We start from the raw sequence: 20,952 nt of genomic DNA, 5'->3' as shown, positions 1-20,952 counted from the left end.
CAAATGTGTTTCTATTTTAAGCAAGATACTGAATATTTACTATAAAAATGAAGGAATGTAATATTCATTCGGGACTCGAGGTGCCTGTGGGCATCATCTAAAGTAATGCCTGCATCAGCTTTAGTGGTCATTACACTCTCTCCATCTAACAGGTGGGAAAACTGAGGTTCCAGGATAGTAAATTCGTTCATGCCTGTACTGAATCCTGTGTGCTTCATAATGAGTAAGATGGCTCCTGCTCTCCGAGTATTTACAGTAGAAAGTGTCAGAGGTGGGATTCAAACCAGGTCCGTCTGTTACCAGAGCCTTTGGTCATTCTCCACTCAAGGGACTGGTATCTGATGTAAGTATAACCCAGCTCTTAAGACTCTCACAGCTCCTGCTAAAATGGGCCCTTCCAAAGTCCCCCTTAGCTATTTTGGGCAGTCTTGAGGGCATCTGGCATGCAGACCAGACCAAGCCTAGTCAACTCCCGAGCACATGTTCCCTGCCAGGCACTCACCTTCCTGCTGACTCCTGCTGCCCTGCTGGGCTGTGGTCTCTACCAAGAGGGGAGCCCGCCTCTCCCCATTCTGTTAGGGCACCAACACAGGGCTGCTCTGTCTCCCAGAATTTTAGCGAACTCCTCTCAAGTTCCCATTTGCAGCCTCCCTGCTCTCCACAGGAGTCCAGTGGTAGTCCACAGCAGGGCCAGGGATGCTGCCCTTGGAATCATTCCCCTCTTACCTAAGGCTCCATCATCATGCCAACTTGTCTTTTTTGGTGTCATAATGATAATGATAGCTTATTCTCACGTGGCACTTACTGTGAGCCAGATACTGTTATAAGCACTTTACATGGAGATTATCATGCCTGTGACATAGATATTATTAACATCTTCATTGTACTGATGAGAAAACTAAGGGTCACAGGTGTAGAAATTTGCCAAAGGTCACACAGCTAGTAAGTGGTGGGGCAGAATTCAAAGGCCAACATCAGCCTCCAGAGTCCGTGCTCTTGACCACAGAGCCCTCACTCTGTGCCAGAGGCTCATGGCTCGCGCACTCAGGCCCATCCCTGTCTGAACTCAGTGTGGGACAACCTGAGGCCAAGGCTGGGTACCCACCGCGAAAAGCAAGGTCCCTCCCTGAAGGAAGGTTTCTGGAGTGGCCAAAGGGGCCCGCCCTTAGGGCAGCCAGCCTGGTAGGCTCTGAGCTGCCTCTATCTAGATTCTGACACTTCCAGCCAAGGTCACCCACCTGACAGCCATCAACTCAACAGCAGGGGACTCCAGGCTGACCTTTCCCTTGTCACCAGATCCACACAACAGTGGTGGTGAGGCAGTCCAGACCACTGTCTTGTTCTCTCACTAGCCACGTCTGCCTTGGCACTTGGACAGAATTCACAGCAAACATTGCCAGGCAGAGTGTTGAAAAGTTCAAATCAATCAGAAGCCAGGTGTTGTCAAGTGGTGTGAGACAAATGCCCACCCCCAGCCCCAGTGCCAGGACACAGCCTGAACGGGGAAAACAGAAAGCACTTCTCCATTTATTACTGTCTTACAAACATTGTAAGAACGGCAAGAATAAAGGTTAGAGGAGCCACCAGCAGGTAAGTGCTGAGATTCTTGGGTCTCTGGGAAGCTGCCACCCTCTTGGGCTGCGGCAGTGAGGCGGGGGTCCTCGAGAGCTCACTGGGAAGCCACAGCTGCCTCCATCCCTGACGGAGACAGTTTTCGAGAATGGCTTTGCCTTTTCTCCATTGTGCAGATCTCGCCCGAGAACCTCTTGTGAACAAGCTCTAGCCAGAGCCACACAGGAAAGGGAACTGCAAGAGACGCGGTTCCTGGCTTCCCCTCCTGCAAGAGACGCGGTTCCTGGCTTCCCCTCCGTGTTGAAAAGGAGATCTTAGAAAAGGGTGGAGGGATGCTGAGCTGAAAATAAACAAATGAGCACAGTCCACGCTTCTTACCCCAGATTAGAACTTCCCAAAAAGGACAGTAACAACATCACATTATTCCTGACATGATGTGACTGTCCCTTACACAACTGAAGATGCCCCCTTACCCTCTAAAAGAAACACACAGTATCCCATAGTTGCTTTATCTCTGGGAATGTTCACTTGTTTCTTAGTTCAGATGCAATCTTCCTTTGATATCCTATGACCTAAATGCCAAATTCTAGGGCTAACACTTTATATTGGCTAGAGGGGGAATGAGGAAGGAGAGAAAAAGAGCTGATTAATATATATATATATATATCTCAAAGCAAAGAAGAGATTGTGCGTAGTTATGAAGACTTCCTTTCTGCAATTAGTCACGTGCCCATGTTGGTATTTATAACTTTCTTCTTCCACCAGCCGTTGCATGTTCTCTTCGTCCTCAGTCAACATCTCACCTGGCCGTGTTCTTTACATGGCAGTATGACTCAAACCTTCCGTCAAAATGTGAGTAAAATTTGGGGACTGGAAAAGAGAAAGGGAGCTACTGAGCTGGATACTGTTTCTACCATTTGAAAAATTTAAAAAGAGCAAAGAAATGAACAAAAGAAAAAGAGAGAGGAAACAGCTCACATTGTAAATAAAGTGGCAAAGACTCCCTACTTTCATTGCTCTTTCCTCTGTCCTGCCCATCCCTCCAGCCCCCCGCAAAGAGAAATAGAAAAGTGTGCGGGGTGAGTGTAGAGAAGGGGCTCAAAACCATTCTCAGCACTTAGCTTGCTTCAGGTGGAGCCCTGGGTCTCTCCCCACCCTCATCCACCCCCCAATGCCTCCCATCTCTGCCCATCTCTGCTTGGGGTCTTCTGAGGAGAACGATGCATTCTTCAGAAAGCCAGAATTAGACAAAAGATCTGCTAGGAAGAGTGGGAGAGAGTAAGAGCCAGGTTTCCTTTGATTTATCCACTTTCAACATAGAAGGTCCACAGGCCATTCCTCCCTCCACACCCAGCAAGTCCCCCATCCTTCCCCTCCCGTGAGGAAACTCCGGGCCACAGACAGTTTTGCTGAGCATGATAACAAGCTGTGGAGCTGATCTGCAATGAAATCAAACACATTTAACTGTCACAGGATGAGTAATCCTCAGTGGCAACTAATCTCAGGTCCTGAGGCCCAGGCCTGATGGAGGGGTTGTGCCCTCTCCTCCTGAACATCCATTTCTGGAAAGCAGCCAAGCTCATTAAGCAGCTCTACTCGGGGGCATGGCCTCATCTCCAGAGTGGAGAGGCTGCATTTTATGCCTGTCTCCCGTAGGCCGGTTTCCACCCTCCCATCAGAGTCCAGGTAAATCCCTGAGCTAACTTCTTCGGGACTGACTTCCTGAGCCATCCCATGGGGCCAGCAGGTAGCTCTCCAGTAAAGAAAGGCACAATCAATCTTTCCTAGCCTCTCTGAGCTCCTGGAAACTGAGGCAGCTGGTTCCCTGCAAAGTAACAGGCTCTCAATCCAACCACAGTCAAAACCGTGAGCAAAGGAGACCTGGTGGGTAGAGATTCTGCCAACTCTCCGTCCTTTCCCCTGGGTTCCTTCTCTATGCATAGGACACTAGCAGTGAGAAGAGAGGGGCAGTGGGACACCCAGGCTGCTCCCTGACAGAGGCTTGTAGGATTGGAGACCAACGAGGATGCGTTTGCTCAGGGAGCGCCTCACTGTTGGCTCTGTTAAAGGCCCCGTGGGTTCCTGTAAGGAATGCACTGCGATGGGATTGTAGCACTGGAGGCACAACTTTGTTCACTCTTTCATCATTGCAGACAGTACCCGTTTATACATCCTAGATATATAAACAAGTGAAACAGGAGACAATCTGTAAGATAATATTCATCCTCAAAATCCTTTCAATCTAATAATAAAAAAGTCAGATCTGTGTTTCCGTCCAGAGTGATGGGTACCCTGGTGGAGTCACGTGCAGGGCACACTGGGAGCACAGAAGAGGATGTAGAGAAAGCATCTGAAAGTGTCCTGACAGGCTTATTTCCATCTTCCTTGGTCCCAGACATCTCTCTGATCCTTATTCCCCCACCCTCTGCCTAATCAACTCCCTGGACCTGATCGTGACCTCTAGACTCTTCCTTTCCAGTCCAACCTTTGCCGGCAGTCCCAAATCTTACCTTGGAAATGTAATTTGTTCCACTGAACTAACCTGTTTGAACCGGGAGAGCTGTACTCTCCCATTCCTGGTCACACCCAACCAGCCCACTCTTCCAGTGTTTGTCATGGCCCAGCGATGCCCTGGCTAGAACTTGATAAGTACTGTGTCTATAACTATGGAAGAACGCAGCAGAGTGAGGAAAGAGGAGACAGAGGGAGAGAATGAACATCATCTTCTCTTCATCTTGCCACAATATCCTATGATAATAATTCACTAATGATCACCAAAGAACTAAACTGGTTTTCCTGACTGTGTTCCCTGGTGGAAGGGATCGGGGAGAAGGGAAATGATATTTATTGAGTGCTTATTGTATGCCTACAGCATGGGGAAAGTATTAAAATCTTTTTAGAGATGAAGAAACTGAGGCTCAGAAAGGTTAAGCGATCTTCCCATGGTCACACAGCTAGTAAGAGGCAGAGTCTCAATTTCAACCCTGGATCTTCTTACTCCAAAGTCCATGTTCCATCTAGTAAGACAATGTTTCTCAAACCATAATCTGTGTGCAAATCACTGGGGATCTTGTTAAAATGCAGATGCTGATCCAGAGGTTGAGGAGGGGACCTAAGATTCTGCATTTGTAATCAGCTCCCAGGTGGCACTGATGCTAGGGGTTCCTGGCTGCCCCCTGATTTTGAGCAGAAGGCAATAGATAATGAAGCCTTCTGCTCATAATCCCAGGTAAACCCCAAAGGCCAGACAGGGAGCAGTTTTCAATAGAGGTGATAACACCATCTCTTACCCCCGGGCAACATATTCCAGTTTTGATTTTTAGTTGTTGCTAGGTGGAGTTACTAGCATTCAGTATCTGGGAGTCAAGGATGCTACAAATCCTACAATGTATGAAATAACTCAGATTGATTCTATCAGGACAGTCCCGCACAGCACAGAATTGTCCCATCTAGAATTCTTACAGCGTCCTCATCAAGGAGCTCTGCACAACAGCATGGGGTGGTGCGCGCCGCAGTCAGACACCATTCCTTTGGCTGCCTCATCTCCATTACTTGTTCTCAGTCATTAGAAGCATCAGCTCTGCCCTCCAGCTGTTCTGCTCCAGACTGTCATCCCTGACAGCTGCTCTACAGGGTATCACGGCACACACCGCAGTGCATCCTGATGTCTGGCTTCCGGGAACTCCAACGTGTCAACAGAAAAGATGATCTGAGATGGGCCTAATCAGAGAGAGGTATGTTCGCATATTTCTGGGCACCCCTAAAGAACTCAGGGATGCTGCTATTACACAAACTTGGATATTTTAGGAAAACATGTAGGCCAGCTGATAAATTCATATCATTTTGCATTCCATGAGAATTTCTAAAGATATTTAATGAGAAGATGGGAGAGGAGCTGACATCTACTAAGCTTCTGCTATGTGTCAGGAATTCGACAGATGCTTTACAAATATTGTTTCACTGCATCCGTAGCACAGAGTAATCAGTACAAACTCAGACTCCGGAGCTAGAGTGTCTAGGTTTGAATCTCAACTCAGTTAATTACCAGTTGTGTTACCTTGAAAGAAATATTTAACCTCCCAGTTCCTCAGTTGCTTCATCTGTAAATGAGGATAGGAATGGTATCTGCCTCATTAGGCTGCTATGAAAGTTAGAGTTAATACCTGCACAGGGCAGAGCACAGAGCAAAGACTATAAAAGTACATGCTTGCCAAATAAAATCGCCATGCACAATAAATTATTTTGCCATATTTTACAGATGAGGAAACTGAGGCACGCCCAAGTTCACACAGTTACAATGTGGTAGAATCTGTCTAATACTCGCTGAGAACTTATGATGTACCAGACACTACTCTAAGTGACTTACTAGCATCAACCCAATTAATCCTCACATCCACCCTAAAAGATGGATATTGTTATCCCCATTTTACCATACGAGGAAACTGACTTGCCACGGGGTACATATTCGGATAACGGTGAATCCAGGAACTGAGCCCGGGTTTCGGCTCCGGAGCCTGGGTGCTCAGTTCCAAATAGCATCCTGTGTCCGTTTCTTGACCTACCGCTGTTGGACACTACTGTGTGCCCACCACTGAGCGAGGCATATTTTGGGATAAAAAGAAGTAAATGTCACAATGGTTACTTTAAAATTAATAATTTAATGCCATATTTTTATCTTCTTGTAGGATAGATTATTGGCAATAACAGCATATGAAAATAAGCTTGCACTTAAGTCTCAGTTCTGCCAATTACTAACTTTAATAACCCTGGGCCCATCACTCAAGCTCCTGGAGCCTCAGAGTCCTCACCTAAACAAGTATAGTTGATAATACCTACTGGGCAGTGGTGTTCATAAAGACTGAATAAGATCCTCTAGGCATAGTGTTCAATAACTGTGACCCCATCTCTTCATTTCATTTCTCTGTGCCTCAGAAGAAACGATAAACTAGAATTAGAAACACAGATATTGTTGACGCATGATTTATAATAAAGTTTCTGGATGACAGGTAAGAGAGTTCCATAGTTGACTCTTGAATTGGAGTTTTGTTCCTGAAAATCCATTTCATGTAATTAAAATGCAAATAATCATGAAAAGAAAATCCCCTCACTTTGGATACAGTCTTTGATAAACATATATTTAATATATAAAACCAAACACATAATATAAATCTATATTTGAAAATATCTGGGGGTGGAAGTGAGCATAGGCTAAGGGTTTGGTTCCTGAAAACATGAGTCCAGTGAAATGTGAACTGAAAATGCTTTCTTCTCCTGGTAAGTTTCTTAGTCATCAGAATCAGCCATTTTCATTGCTCCGAGGACCCTGGAAATGTTCAATATTTTGTTCACTTGGGGCAAAATTTTCCATTGATGAGTTAATGAGTGCAAATGGTCAATTCTAAAGGAGGAGTTTCAAAGGTGACCTCTCTTACAGTGATCTCCTGCTCCCTTTTCAAAAACATGAAACACCTGTCTTAAACAGTAGCCTTCATCTTCCAAGACTTCAGCGAACTTCTCCAGAGAAGCCTTCCATGTCTTTATGTCAGCCCTTCCAGCTTCCTCTGAAATCTGAAATTTGCCGGCAGTTATCTTTCTGAATGATTAAACCATCCCTTACTCCACTTACCACCTTTTCCTGATGGTTCCCCAGCTCTGTTCATAAGAGTTTTAAAAAGTGACAATCAGGAGCCAGCCCAGTGGTGCAGTGGTTAGACTCACATGTTCCACTTTGGTGGCCCGGGGTTCACAGGTTTGAAACCCAGGCGTGGACCTACACACCACTCATCAAGCCATGCTGTGGTGGCATCCCACATACAAAATAGAGGAAGATTGGCATGGTTATTAGCTCAACACCAATCTTCCTCAACCAAAAAGAGGAAGATTGGCAATAGATGATAGCTCAGAGCCAATCTTTCTCACCTAAAAAAAAAGTGACAATTAATGCCTTATCGATAAGCTAAGAATTTATGGCTTAGTTCAGAAGCATGCTCTTTAGCCAATCATGAATTCATATCATGAGAAGTTTTTTCACCTTTCAAATCAGCACACCACGTTGTTTTATCACTATTTACATTGTCTATTTAAAAGCACGTCAGCTTCAGCTGTTAAGTATTCATCAATACAAAGTTTGTTCGTTATGATGAAAGTGCTGCTTATGATAAGCCTATAAAGACAGCACTTCTCAAGTTAAGCCATCCTAAGTCAGGCGGTGTCTGTTTCCAAATATTCCATTAATCACATATGCTGTCTTTGCTGAAAATGCAGATTCTGGTCTGTTAACTAATCCCACTAATGTCGCTTCTCTCAGAATTGGAAAAAGATTCCAGGTCTCCACTGAGTTATTTTTGGCAGTAGGTAATTCCACATCCCAGAGATGAAGTTCTTTGCATAATCAAATTTTAAAATGTCAGTAGCAGTTTGGAGGGTTATTAAAGTATTTCTGACTCTTGAAAAGACTTCCAAATATCCTCAAGTTTGTTTACTCTTTCCTAATGAAGTCAGATAAAAGCTAGTTTTTGTTGGTCTGAAGGGGATCCCAATGCAGGGCCATGGATGCTGAGGTCTATGTCTGCACATTTCTCCTGAAATATACAAGCCTGCGTCCAGAGAAAATAGCCCGGTGTTGGAAAAGTTGAAGTCACAAGTTCGAAGAGCTTAAACAAACAAAGAGAAGACATGAAGTATGTTTACAATCCTTTAATTAAAAACCTATTTATATTTAGCATATTTCCAGCCCAATTTCATTAATTGGCCCTTCTAGGAATTTGGGAGATTGGAGGACAGAATAGTGTTTTGTTCGACAGTAAACAAGACCAGCACACGTCAAAATCTTCTCTGTGCACCATGTGAACGAAGTAGGAAAGGTGAGAAAGCAATGGCCAATGTCTGGATGACATATAAAGACCAAGTCCAACAGTCGTCACACCTACAGACATTCTACAAACAAACATGTGAGAATATTTTTAACCTTGCCAGTAATTTTTAAAATTCTAAATAAAACTAGTGCATCATTTTGTATAATAAATTTAGACAATAAAAAATAAATCCCCAAGTTTCAGAAACCAAGTATCCAATACCAGAAACTTCTGTGATGAACTATTATTTCATATATTTCTAGTGGATAGAATTTGGCACAAACCTTCCATGACAGGTCAGAAACCCGAGAATCATACTCCAAGATAGGGGCTTGTGTGCAGGAGGCTTATAGCGGGGTGATTTGGGGTCAGTACCTGAGAGGGAAGGAGGAAGCAGGAGTGGGCAGGAGGTGAGTTGGAGCTGCAATACCATTGCAACGAGGGTCTCAGGCAATCCTACAGGGAGCTCTGGGGCTGAGGCTATCCTTCAGAGTTGTCTCAAATTGGGGTGTTAGGGACCAGCCCAGTGGCATAGTGGTTAAGTTCACATGCTCTGCTTCAGTGGCCCGGGGTTCACCAGTTCAAATCCTGGGCATGCACCTACACACAGCTCATCAAGCCATGATATTGTGGCATCACACGTACAAAGTAGAGGAAGATTGGTACAAATGTTAGCTCAGCAACAATCTTCCTCAAGCAAAAAGAGGAAGATTGGCAACAGATGTTAGCTCAGAGACAATCTTCCTCACCAAAAAACAAAATAAAATAAAATTGAGGTGTTAATTGCAGGTTCCCCCTTTGCATAAGTTTGGGCAAGACAGCTCTCTCCAGCTTATGGAAAGTCCCAGAAAGGGAAGTCAGCTGACTGTTATTTGCCACCAACACTCCCACCAGCTCGGGGGATGAATGAACTGACCTGGAGGGGGATCTGGGTGGCACACCATGGTATCCTCTGTGGACAACTCCTTACTCCACTTGGATCCACTTCCTTCGTATTATAAACTCTAGGAGAAACTCCTCAAGTATTCTGTTTGGTTTCTTTTCCTGGGGGAATCTTACAAGAAGGTTAGGGAGAAAAACTTCCATCTCTGCCACTGCACTGACCTTGAGGCAGTAACAGACAGTCTTTCTGCCAGGCTTCCACCATCTGTTCTAGAGTCTCTTCGCCCTCAACCAGCACCTCTGCTGGTCTAGCTGGCTGGGCTGCTGAGGTGATACAGACATTTTATCTCTGGATAAGAGTGGCCACAGGCCACTGGTCACCATAAACTTCCCAGGTGGTGTTGCTGCCACATTTACCAACAAAATTGGGCAACGGTTACCAAGAGCAACCCAAGTGGATCACCTGAGTGCCAAATATATTCTTCCCTGCCCCTATTGTGTAAGAGCAGCTCTACCTCTGCCTGAAGGTCAAGGTCAATTGTTCATGCCAGTATGGTGACTACTTTCCTTGCCTATTGGTCTCTTGGGACAAGATCTTTGAAGTAACCGAGCAGGAGCTTAATCCTATTAATTATCTTAATAGAACCTTGCTGTGTTCTTTGGTGGACCCATTCACTCTCTAAGAAACAAGACTATAAAATGTCAGAATCCAGAGTTAAAGAGAAGGGAAGCACAAATTCTCTAAAGGAGTCACTGGGGCCGATGATAAGCAAGGTCGTTTTTACTTCTGCTTCTTGCTTCCTGGGTCTTGAAAACACAGCACCATCTAATATTTAACAATTTGAGGTATATACTACATCTTAGAGGATAGCGGTCCATCTGCACAGGGCATCCTCTCCAAGATGGCACCTCAGCTGACCCTTCAACAGATTGTTCCAGTGCTCTGTCAGTCCAGCAGCCCGTGGGTGGTGGAGTACATGATAGGACTGTGGATACCATGATCATGTGTCCACTGCTCACCTCCTTTGCTGTATAATGGGTGTCTTCGTCCAGTGAAATTTTGTGTGGGATCCCATGCCTGTAGATCAAACTCTTTCTAAGCCCTTGGTTAGCAGTGCTGGTTGAAGTCCTGCAGGCAGAAAAAGCAACCTGTATTTGGAACAGAAGTCAAACCCAGTGTGGAAAGTCCATCCACCTGGACCTATCGCAGATCGCTTTTCTGTTCTGAGACCCACACAAAGCTGGCAATTTTATGTGTCTCCCTGTAAATGGGTTAAAACAATATTCCCAAGTGTGCAATAAATGCCCTGCCTCCAAAAATCTAAGACACCTATCAGGCATTGTGTTCCTTCCTGGTGATGGGAAGTGCGAGATGCAATAATCTGCCCCAAACTTTGAAGAGAATGTTCCAGCATGCCTCTGACCCTTAGACTAAAAATTGCATTGATGCTGTAGGCCTCTGAATCTTCTTAAGGTTTTTCTCCCACCTTCTGGAACACGTTCTATTAATTTGTATTTATTTTCTGTTCTTGCATAAAAAATTACCACAAACGAGCTTAAAACAACACTCATATATTACCTCATGGTTCTAGAGGTCAGAAGACCTGTAGAAAGTCAAAGTCAAGACGTCAGCTACATAGCATCCCAGTTCACCACTGTTAAAATATTTAACCATTCACCACCACCACATGCCACAGGCTATCTGTGTTCTACCTACCATCAGTAGATTTTACTTACTGCCCAATTTTTTGCATAATACATTGAACATAATGCACTAAGTAGCCACTATTTGTATTTACAACTTGCACTTTTCCCTCTAAAATTAAGATTTGTGGCCTGCTTCACTGCCAACTATTCTGTGTGAATAAAACAGTGAACGATTTCACATTTCAAAGGAATCTCTTTTACTTGCTATAAACATGACTGGTCCTCCTTCGGAACTAATCTCAGTGTACGCTTTCCTATTTGCACCATGACTTACAAAGTTATTATATACGAAACGAACAAAAATCTCCTAGATCATGGGTTCTCAGGAATAAATAGAACAAAAACTTGTCAAGCAATTTTCCCTCATATATAATGTGACAAATGTTAGGAGCTATTTAAAACTCTGAAATCAGTGGTTATAGAACTACAAAGTAAAATATTTACTATTATTATGCACTTGTGATAGTAATCGCTCCTTCACATTATATTTCATTGATATTGTGCAATACACAACAGAACATTTCATAAAGGACTTTTACCAGTAACCCTCAAGCATGGTATTTATCATTAACTTTGTGGCTAATTTTACAAGCTGCTTGTGATTTGTGTTATAAATACTATTTTTGTCATACGTAGTACTACTTTAAATTTCTTCTTCCATTTTGGTCTCTTCTTTGCCTTTAGCAACAAAATTTATTGGTATTACACTAGAAAGCATCATTTTTGCCTATCCTTGGAAAGCTGATTGGTTTGCTTTGGAAGTTATTTGTGGAGGAAACTGCTAGCAGTGTCCATTCTCCCATTCCTCCTTCGTATTAGAACCTCCAATACTAGATGGGCACGATGCTGCTCAGGTGGAGGACTACCTGCCCACCTCCCTTGCAGCTTGGATGCTCAGGTAACTAAGTTCTGGTCAGTGATATACATAAATGTGTTTTTGTAGGACTTCTGGGAACTTTCCTTGAAAGGGAATGGGTACGCCTATCCTTACTTCTTGCTGGCTAGAGTAGATTGTGATGTGTGGAACACCAGCAGCCATCTTTGACCAGGAAGTATTTGTGAGAACAAAAGCCACACATTGAGATGGTAGAATAAAGAGAAAAGAGCCCAGGGCTCTGATGACACCATGGGCCCACTATTCCAACCCTAGACTGCCTGTCCCCAGACTTCTTTGAGAAGGAGGAATTAATCTCCCTCTGTTCAAGCCACTGTTATTTTGGGGTTAATTTCTTGGATGCAGCTGAAATTATTCCTAGTGAATATATTGTTATGCTTCGTTTTAAAACGATGCAAATCTGCAATGTCTTCATGCCTCTATTTGACAATGTTATTTTTTTCCAATTATTTTATTGAGGTTATATTGGTTTATAACATTGTATAATTTCAGTTGTACATTATTATATATCAGTTTCTGTATAGACTGAATTGTGCTCACCACCAATAGTTTAATTTTTATCCATCATCATACATATGTGCCCCTTTACCCCTTTCACCCTCCCCCAACCCCTTTCCCCTCTGGTAACCATTAATCTGTTCTCTTTATCCATCTGTTTGTTTATCTTCCACACATGAGTAAAATCATATGGTATATGTCTTTGTCTGGATTATTTCACTTAGCATAATACCCTCAAGGTCCATCCATGTTGCTGCAAATGGGGTGATTTTGTCTTTTTTATAGCTGAGTAGTATTCCATTGTATATATAGATCACATCTCCTTTATCCATTCATCAGTTGATGGGCACTTGGGTTGCTCCCACGTCTTGGCTATTGTGAATAATGCTGCAGTGAACATAGGGGTGCATAAATCTCTTTGAATTATTGATTTCATGTTCTTTGGATAAATACCAAAAGTAGTGGGATAGCTGGGTCATATGGTAGTTTTCTATTTTTAATTTTTTGAGAAATCTTCACATTGTTTTCCATAGTGACTGCACCAGTTTGTATTTCCACCAGCAGTGTATGAGGCTTCCCTTTTCTGTATATCCTCTCCAACATTTTTATTTTTTGTCTTGGTAATTATAGCTATTCTGACAGGTGTGAGGCAATCTCTCATTGTAGTTTTGATTTGCAATTTCCCAATAATTAGTGATGAACATCTTTTCATGTGCCTATTGGCCATCTGCATATTTTCTTTGGAAAAATGTCTGTTCATATTGTCTTCCCATCTTTTGATTGGGTTGTTTGTTTTTTTGTTGTTGAGTTGTATGTGTTTTTTATATATTTTGGAAATTAACCCCTTGTCAGATACACATGGTACTGGCATAAAGACAGACACACAGGTCAATGGAACAGAATCAAAAGCCCAGAAATAAAACCACAAATCTATGGATGGCTACTCTTCAGCAAAGGAGCCAAGAACATACAATGGAGAAAGGAAAGTCTCTTCACTAAGTGGTGTTGGGAAAACTGGACAGCAACATGCAAAAGAATGAAAGTAGACCATTATCTTACCTCATACACAAAAATTATCTCAAAATGGATTAAAGACTTAAATGTAAGACCTGAAACCATAAAACTCCTAGAAGAAAATATAGGCAGTACATTCTTTGACATCGATCTTAGCAGCATCTTTTCGAATACCACGTCTACTCAGGCAAGGGAAACAAAAGAAAACATAAACAAATGGGACTATATCAGACTAAAAAGCTTCTTCAAGGCAAAGGAAATCATGAACAAAATGAAAAGACAACCCACCAATTGGGAGAAAACATTGACAACATTTTTCAATGGATAATACACCAAGTATTAGGGAAAATTAAGTTGTCAATCCAGTAACACTCAAATTTCAGACATTTGTTGTTTTGCTTTCTAATAATACCTTTTATCTTGTGCAAAATCATTGTTCCCGTGGGTTTTCCTGTCCTAGTTAAGGAAGTTCACAGTGTATGTTGATTATATTCACATTCTCTATTGAGAAGGTCTGTTCATATATTCTGAGTTATAGTATTGATATGACTATTGTTATCATTGTATTTATACTCTGATAAATACTTTTAAGCCTTTTAATCCTCTTGTATCATTCAAGATATTATGCAACAGCCAAAATCAAAAATAACAAACATAAACAATAACACTAAATAAAATGCAATGGTAGAGAGAGGTTGGGGGAAAATACTCAGTTTGCCAGATTTTCCATTCACATGGTTTGTAATGGCCTCATGCCCAGTTTAGGTGTGAGGTGGACAGAGAGTGTGACAGCTGTAAAGTAGAAAGCTCCTGGTCTGAGAGCACGAAGGTATGCACACGTATATAATATACATAACACGTATATAATATAAGCTCACTTCTGTTAACTACTTCAGATGACGACAAAGAATGACATTGATTAAAATGTTGATCACAAATTGGTGGCTAAGATAATATCTACATGTGTTTTAATCTGTAATATTAAGTAAAAACCATTTGTTAAGTTTGCGCAGGAATTGACTGTGAGAGTACAGTTCAAAGAAAACGTTATGGACAGCTTGAGGAGGACCAGCTCTCTATCCTGCCCAAGGGTATGGCAGCTGGGACTGCAGGGGAGGCTCCTACAACCCACAGACCACTCCTTTCCAACTTTCAAGACCACCCTCAAATAAAGTGGCTTTAGGGACAGCTTCCACTAAAGTATTTGTGAGGAGCACCTGCTCCTTGTACATTCATTTCTTATAAGCCCCCAGGGCTGCTCAAACGTATCACATTATCTCTGTGGGTCTCCACGCTTCCAGCCAAGAATAAGAAAAGGTCACACAGCTCTACATCCCCTACCTGAGCAAAGAGAGGTGTGGGAAGCAGGGAATGCCGAAGCATTTAAAGAAATCTGGCTTCTGCCACTTATGTCTGGTCTCTATACAGTTTGGGGCAAACTCTGTTTATGGAGAAGTGATTGTAAACTTTTTGAAATCCACACCCAACATAAACACAGAAATGCAGATGAAGCGAATGTTAGCAGTGACAGCTGACTCACGTGGCCTTTTGACACAAGCAATGCTTTCAGAATATTTTGGTTTGTTAGGAATGTAACAGAATGTCTCTGAAGCCTAAAATTAATCTTATACTGCAAATACGTGAAATATATATGGACAAAATGTTCATTGCTTTTTCCTGGAAAAGTGCCACACTTTCTGAGGATGTCTTCATAAACTCCTGGGATGACCGGTGGTCTTGGGAGCCCATTCAGACCTCCTGGATCTTTGAAGCAGAAATGTCACAGCGAGAGAGTGAGTTTGTAGCAGAAGAACCAAGAAGCCCTGAAAATACCACTTTGGTGTAAAAGATTAATAAGAAGGGGCTCTGACAGCCAGGTCACAGACTGAAACAAACTATTTCTAAAACTGGGTACCTTCTGAATTCATCAGGAAAACTGAAAATGGCAGCAGCCTGTCTGCAGGTCCTCGGCAACACGAGCTTAGTAACGGAACTGTAAACGGCAGCTGTCTAGGAGAGGGGATTGTACATCAAAAGGAAAAGAATCCTGTTGTGCTTTATATGGTTTCACAATCTCTGGGCTCTACTCTAGTTGTAACTCCAAGAAGGTTTACTCTGAGCGTTGAAAGAAGAATTTCTCTGCCAAGCTTAGTTATATGACTGCCTCTGGGCTTGGGGAAGAAGAGTATATTGTGAGGGCTTTAGTTAGTCCGTCCTGGAAAGTGGAGGGTTAGGATTCCCTCTCCCTAGCCCTCTCCAAGTCACTATTGGCTAGCAGGTGTAAGCCGTCTTGTCTTCTTAGCACGGGCAGAGGAACGAGAGGACCGAGGGGAATGAATTGAAGACCACAAACAGAGCTGCTGCGTCTGCTCACAGGTAGTGTCCTGCCTAGCTGCAGAGATGCCATTCCCAGGGTCAACAGTGTCAATGGCACCGCCAGGGGTTGTGCAGTGTGGCAGCCCTGAGTCCAAAAGGCCCTTCTGCCTTAAGATGTCTTCTCTTACAGTCCACCTCAGTGCCCCATCCCACTCCTCTAGAGCCTTTTCAATAACAGACGTGTAAACACTTTACAAAGTATAAAAAAAAAATGCAAATCTGAGGGATTTGGGGGAGTACGGTACTGTTTCCAGTAGTTAACATATCCATATGTTATCTAGAGGGACTCATTTGTTAATATATTAACCCATTCTAATAAGGTGATCAAATGATGCGATATACTTAAAAGCACTGAGCGAACTTTAAGGAACTCTACAAATGTAAGATGTTGGAATGATGACAGTGTCTGGGTAAAGAAGTAGCGTTAGAAACGGAGCCTCAAAAGACTAAGATGAAGACAAGCAGGGTTTAATAGGGAAATGAGAGTCCTGGGGAGCCAAGGCACGGCTTTAAAATAGGGGAGCAGCCATAGATAGCACACTGTCACTGAGACCCCAAGTGCCAAGGGGGTTACAGAGGCCCCAGAGGATAAATGGACACTCTAAAAATAAACTTCATCTCCTTAACAACTTACCTTTTACGATCACAAACTCATTCTACCTTGCTGGCTCTCTGTCTTCTCCCATATCCATTCTTGTCAGATTTCAATTTGTCGAAATAAGAACAAAACTTCTCAGCTCACTCAGCCAGGGCTGCTAAAAGATTAATTAAATGTTCATATCTCCTTGAGTTTCCTCTAGGGACATAAACACCCTGCCCATTTTCTTTGCTTAACGAAATCTTAGAAGGGCCAGCAACTGAAGGCGCTTTCTCTAGTTTGCTTCCCTCGATTTCTGCCCTCTCCTCCCCAAGAACTAGCCATGTTCTCCTCCAGAGTACTTCACTCATAAAGTCATCTTATCAAACCCCTTGAGACAGGGCCAGCATCTTCCTCCTCTTCCTGTTCCCCATGGCTTAGCTAGGAAGGTGATTCACGCTCTAAACTACACCGACTTCCTGAAGTCAGAGGCCTCACAGTTGTTCTATTAGCCTCAAGGAAGGGAGGCAAATTTTATTAAGAAAATTTTAAGGACCTGTTCTTAAGTACTTAAGAAGCTTAATATTTATTTCTTCTCAACAAGTCGAAGATGGTACCTATTATTTTAATCTTTTAACAATTGTGTTCTCGGTCCACGGAGATACAGAAGCACAGGTCTGCAAGAGTCCAGGCTGCTCATGACAGAGTCCCAAGAGGCTCAGAGAAGAGATGGCAAGATAGACAGCGAAACTTAAAATCTACTGGGAGGAGATAAATAAAAAACAAATGAAGGCAATATAAAGACCCTGGATGTGGTAACTGCTAGTGTATATTTGAAATTTAAACCCAAGTTATAATCAAAACAATCTCCCTTTATAAGAAAATTAATATGATTACATCAAAATCCTTCTCTTGTGTGACATTGCATTTCTAGTGCAAGGTAGAGGACTTGACCCCGTTAGAATATTACTTTATATAACTCCATAAACTTATGATCACAGTTAAATGATAATCTTTGGCATTTCTTGGGGGAAAAAAAAGAAGTAATTTAAATCAAAGCCAAAAGGATTTAGCTGTAAACAGGAAAATATTGGCATAGCGATTTTCCCGTGTCAACTTGGTAAAGCTGAAACTGCACTTCCCAGAATTCTTAAACCTGTATATTATACAAAGTTAAAGTAGGTCAAAATTGGAATTTGCATGAGATTTGGAAGGTTGAAATGAACCAGCAGCCATTATTGTCTAAGGTTATCAAGGTTAGATGTGGGTGACAGAAAGATGCAGGGCCCAGCAGGTTCCACATTGTTGTCACTCTCCTAACTCATGGTCAGGCTCTCCTTCCTGACTGCTCACTCTGCTGTTATCCCAGGTTTGTCAACAGATGCGTGGCTGTGGATCTAGACAGGCAACAGCTCCCCACAGACCTCTCCATCAGCTCCCTTTTTGGTCTCACTCTGGCAGCTGGTTGGGGCCGGCTTTCAGACTGACTGGTGGGTGTCTTCTGTGATCCTCCAACTTACCCTTCAGACTTTCACTTCCCTAGCCTCCCACAATTGTATAGGGTCTAATTCTTGTAATAAATCCCTTACCCATAGCTCAAAAGGTCAGCTTTCTCATTGAACCCTGATGTTACAATTGGTTAGAAAGAATCATTCAATTTCATTAACATTTGATGAGCATCTATCTGGGCCAACCCTCTTCGTATATACTCATCTCATTTTATCCTCATGACATCTATGTGAGATTGGCATCGTAACCCCCTCTTATGGATAGGAAAACAAAAGCTGAAAGGGATTAACTGGTTTGTCTAAGAGAATCCAGCTAGAAGAGAAAGATGAGCAGAGCAAAGCATTTCTCCTTGGCCAGCCACCCCCTGCCTTACACACACATATATGAAGCCAGATACCTGAAGGTTACTGTAGATATTAGGCCAATTTGTTGTTTTCCTGTTTAGGTTGAGTTGCGACTCAGGGGTCTTCTCAAGGGTTTGTGAGCTTGTTTTGCGTAAGAAAGAGAAGGCCTTTGGGGAGGCTGCACTCACCAGACGACTGGCCCTCCGTAGCCTTTGAAGCCCAAAAATCAGATTGCCCTGGGGCTTATCAGGAGCGGCCCCTCTGTTTCCCTGAAGCTCCTCCTGCCAAGCTCCTTGGCTCTCTGAAAACCCCCTGCTTTCTGTTCCGGAGAAGATGGATTTGAGCCCACCCAGGCTCCCACCTACTCATTTTGGCCAGTTTGAATAAATCTTTCTCCATCTCCAAGCACCGATGTCTCAGTGTTAGACTTGCTGTGCAAGGGAAACAAGAACTTGAGATTAAGAGTTTTGGTGTCATATACACACTCAGCAAAGAAGACGCTACGTTTTCATGTTCTCAAGAGCAGTAGAGAAAGAAATGAATGGTACTGTGGCTAATGAAATTAAAGAAATCAAATAATTAGTGAAACAGGGGCTAGGGCTAAATTAGAAACAGGTGGTGGAGCGGGGAGACAGGCTGCTGGGAACACTCCACAAATTGTCAAAACACCCCTCTAAGATAAGCACTCTGCTACCTCCCTTTACAGATTAGGAAACAAAGAAAGTAGAAAGCCTCAAGGCAACCAAATCAAGAGAAAACAAGTCTTCAAACACTGAAGTTCTTCAATGGCAGAATATTCTGCCAGAATTCTGAAAAAGCCACATGACATTCCCACATAAATAAGAAGAGGAAGAGAGCGGGGAGAGGTGACAAGAGAGAGACACAAAGAAAGAGAGAGAGAGAGAAATACAGCAAGGAAGGAAGGCAAAGAAAGGAGAGTGACAAGAGAATATGAGAAGTAAAAAGGTAGAATTGGGAAGGAAGAGGGAGACGTTGGCGGGTGACCTCCATTTATTCCAGTAACATTTCTTGGTCACCTGTTCTGAGTCTGGAACTGTGCAGACTCTGGGTATATGATATGAACAAGTCCCCTCCCCATCCGTGAGGCTTACATTCCACTAAGTAAACCAGACATTAATCTGCAAATTTAAAAATTGCTGCATTGTCTGCAATTTACTTTACTTCACAGACTGTGTGATATATAGGCGGTCATTTTAATTTATATTCTAGATGTGGTTGGTTAATATCTGAACTCCCTAATCAGAAATACACACTTTAGGAGTGGCTAGTTAGCATTTGAAAGACTAATCAAAATTCACATTCCAGAGACAGCTACCATAGGCTCCAGTTATCTTCATATTTGATCAACGCCAGAAGATTTGTTGCTTAGTATAATGGATGTTGGAAATAATTTTTCTTTGGTGAAATAAATGATCTTCAAATTGTACGGAATGACTGAAAATATTGTATAGGCACTACTACCCTTATGTAAACAAATACAAGAATCTAGCAAACCTATTGGCCTTATATCTTTTGAAATGATGCTTGAGTCCTTGGCATTTCTCCTGGTCCTATACCCTACCATTTAGGCAGTATTTGATACTGATTAGAAATTTAGCTGAATCTTGCTGCTAGAATATTTTCACATTTGCCTCAAATGAACCCTTTAATTAAGAGCTTGTCTGGATGGATAAAAAGGCAGAGAGCTAGGATTTCACTGAGCTAACAGAACAGGCTATGTGAAGGTTTTGGCGCCTGCTTGATGATATTTGTTGTGCAGAATCCATTTTGAGACTTGCCTTCCGTGTAATATTCCTGCTGGTTGTGAGTTCTGGAGAAGATGTAATACTTATAAATGACCGTGTTAGCTTAGGTCATTTTACAAGAACAATGAATTCCCCATATTATAAATGCCTAAGGGAGAAATACAGGGTAGCATGGGAAAAAGGCATATGATATATGTTCCTGATCTAATCTAATAAATCCAGAATTAGGGGTTACATGCTGAAGGATTAATACACTGTAGGTAAAAGATCAAAAATCAAGGGCGGCCAGCCCAGTGGCATAGTGGTTAAGGTCACGAGCTCCATTTTGGCAGCCGGGGGTTCACAGGTTTGGATCCCAGGCATGGACCTACACATCGCTCATCAAGCGATGCTGTGGTGGTGTCCTACACACAAAATAGAGGAAGATTGGCACAGATGTTAGCTGAGGGACAATCTTTTTCATCAAGAGAATAAAGAAAGTTGGAAATTTAAGTCTGAAAGAAGGCCACCTCTGACGAGTGACCTGCATTATGAAGAGATGACATTGGTTAAGGTAATAAGCATCCAAATCACACAGGGCCTTCTAGGTAAAGATTTTAACTAGATGGAATTAAAATAGGTTGAATGAATGAATGAGATGTTCCACAGGAGAGACCAGAGGAAAGAATACTATGTCCAAATACACAAATCCTTTCCATCTGATGGCTGAAGACTGAAGTAAAAAGGAGATGCTGCTCGGAGAAGCTTGGTCTTGGCCAGCTTAGACAAGCCTTCCACTTTAGCAAGGGAGATTACATAGCTGTTCTGATCAAAGCCCCTGGCCTTAGGTGAGTTCTTCTGCCATTTTATTTTTGTTCTTGGGTATTGAGTTTATCTTCTAGGTACTCAGAGATCTCAGAGATAAGAGATTAGCAGATTCTTTTTGGCATTATATTTGGCACTGGTCTTTTTGCACCAC

The 20,952-nt window shown here is 42.6% G+C and overlaps 1 long non-coding RNA gene across 3 annotated transcripts; it reads left to right on the top strand.

Annotated features, from left to right (window-relative positions):
• The first annotated feature begins 1,458 nt into the window (after positions 1-1,458).
• Positions 1,459-12,604, top strand: LOC106846395 (uncharacterized). 3 transcript variants are annotated; one of them, XR_011502184.1, is made up of 5 exons: positions 1,459-1,590; positions 2,338-2,424; positions 5,135-5,306; positions 8,102-8,252; positions 8,333-8,638. It is a non-coding gene; the product is annotated as an uncharacterized lncRNA (long non-coding RNA). The 3 variants fall into 3 exon arrangements; XR_011502185.1 differs by lacking the exon at positions 8,102-8,252 and having other exon boundaries at positions 8,333-12,604; XR_011502186.1 differs by lacking the exons at positions 8,102-8,252; positions 8,333-8,638 and adding an exon at positions 7,007-8,021.
• Positions 12,605-20,952: the final 8,348 nt, after the last annotated feature.

The sequence above is a fragment of the Equus asinus genome, chromosome 3 (genome assembly GCF_041296235.1).
Source record: "Equus asinus isolate D_3611 breed Donkey chromosome 3, EquAss-T2T_v2, whole genome shotgun sequence".
NCBI classification, from domain to species: Eukaryota; Metazoa; Chordata; class Mammalia; order Perissodactyla; family Equidae; genus Equus; species Equus asinus.
This window is presented reverse-complemented; position numbering and strand designations above follow the sequence as displayed.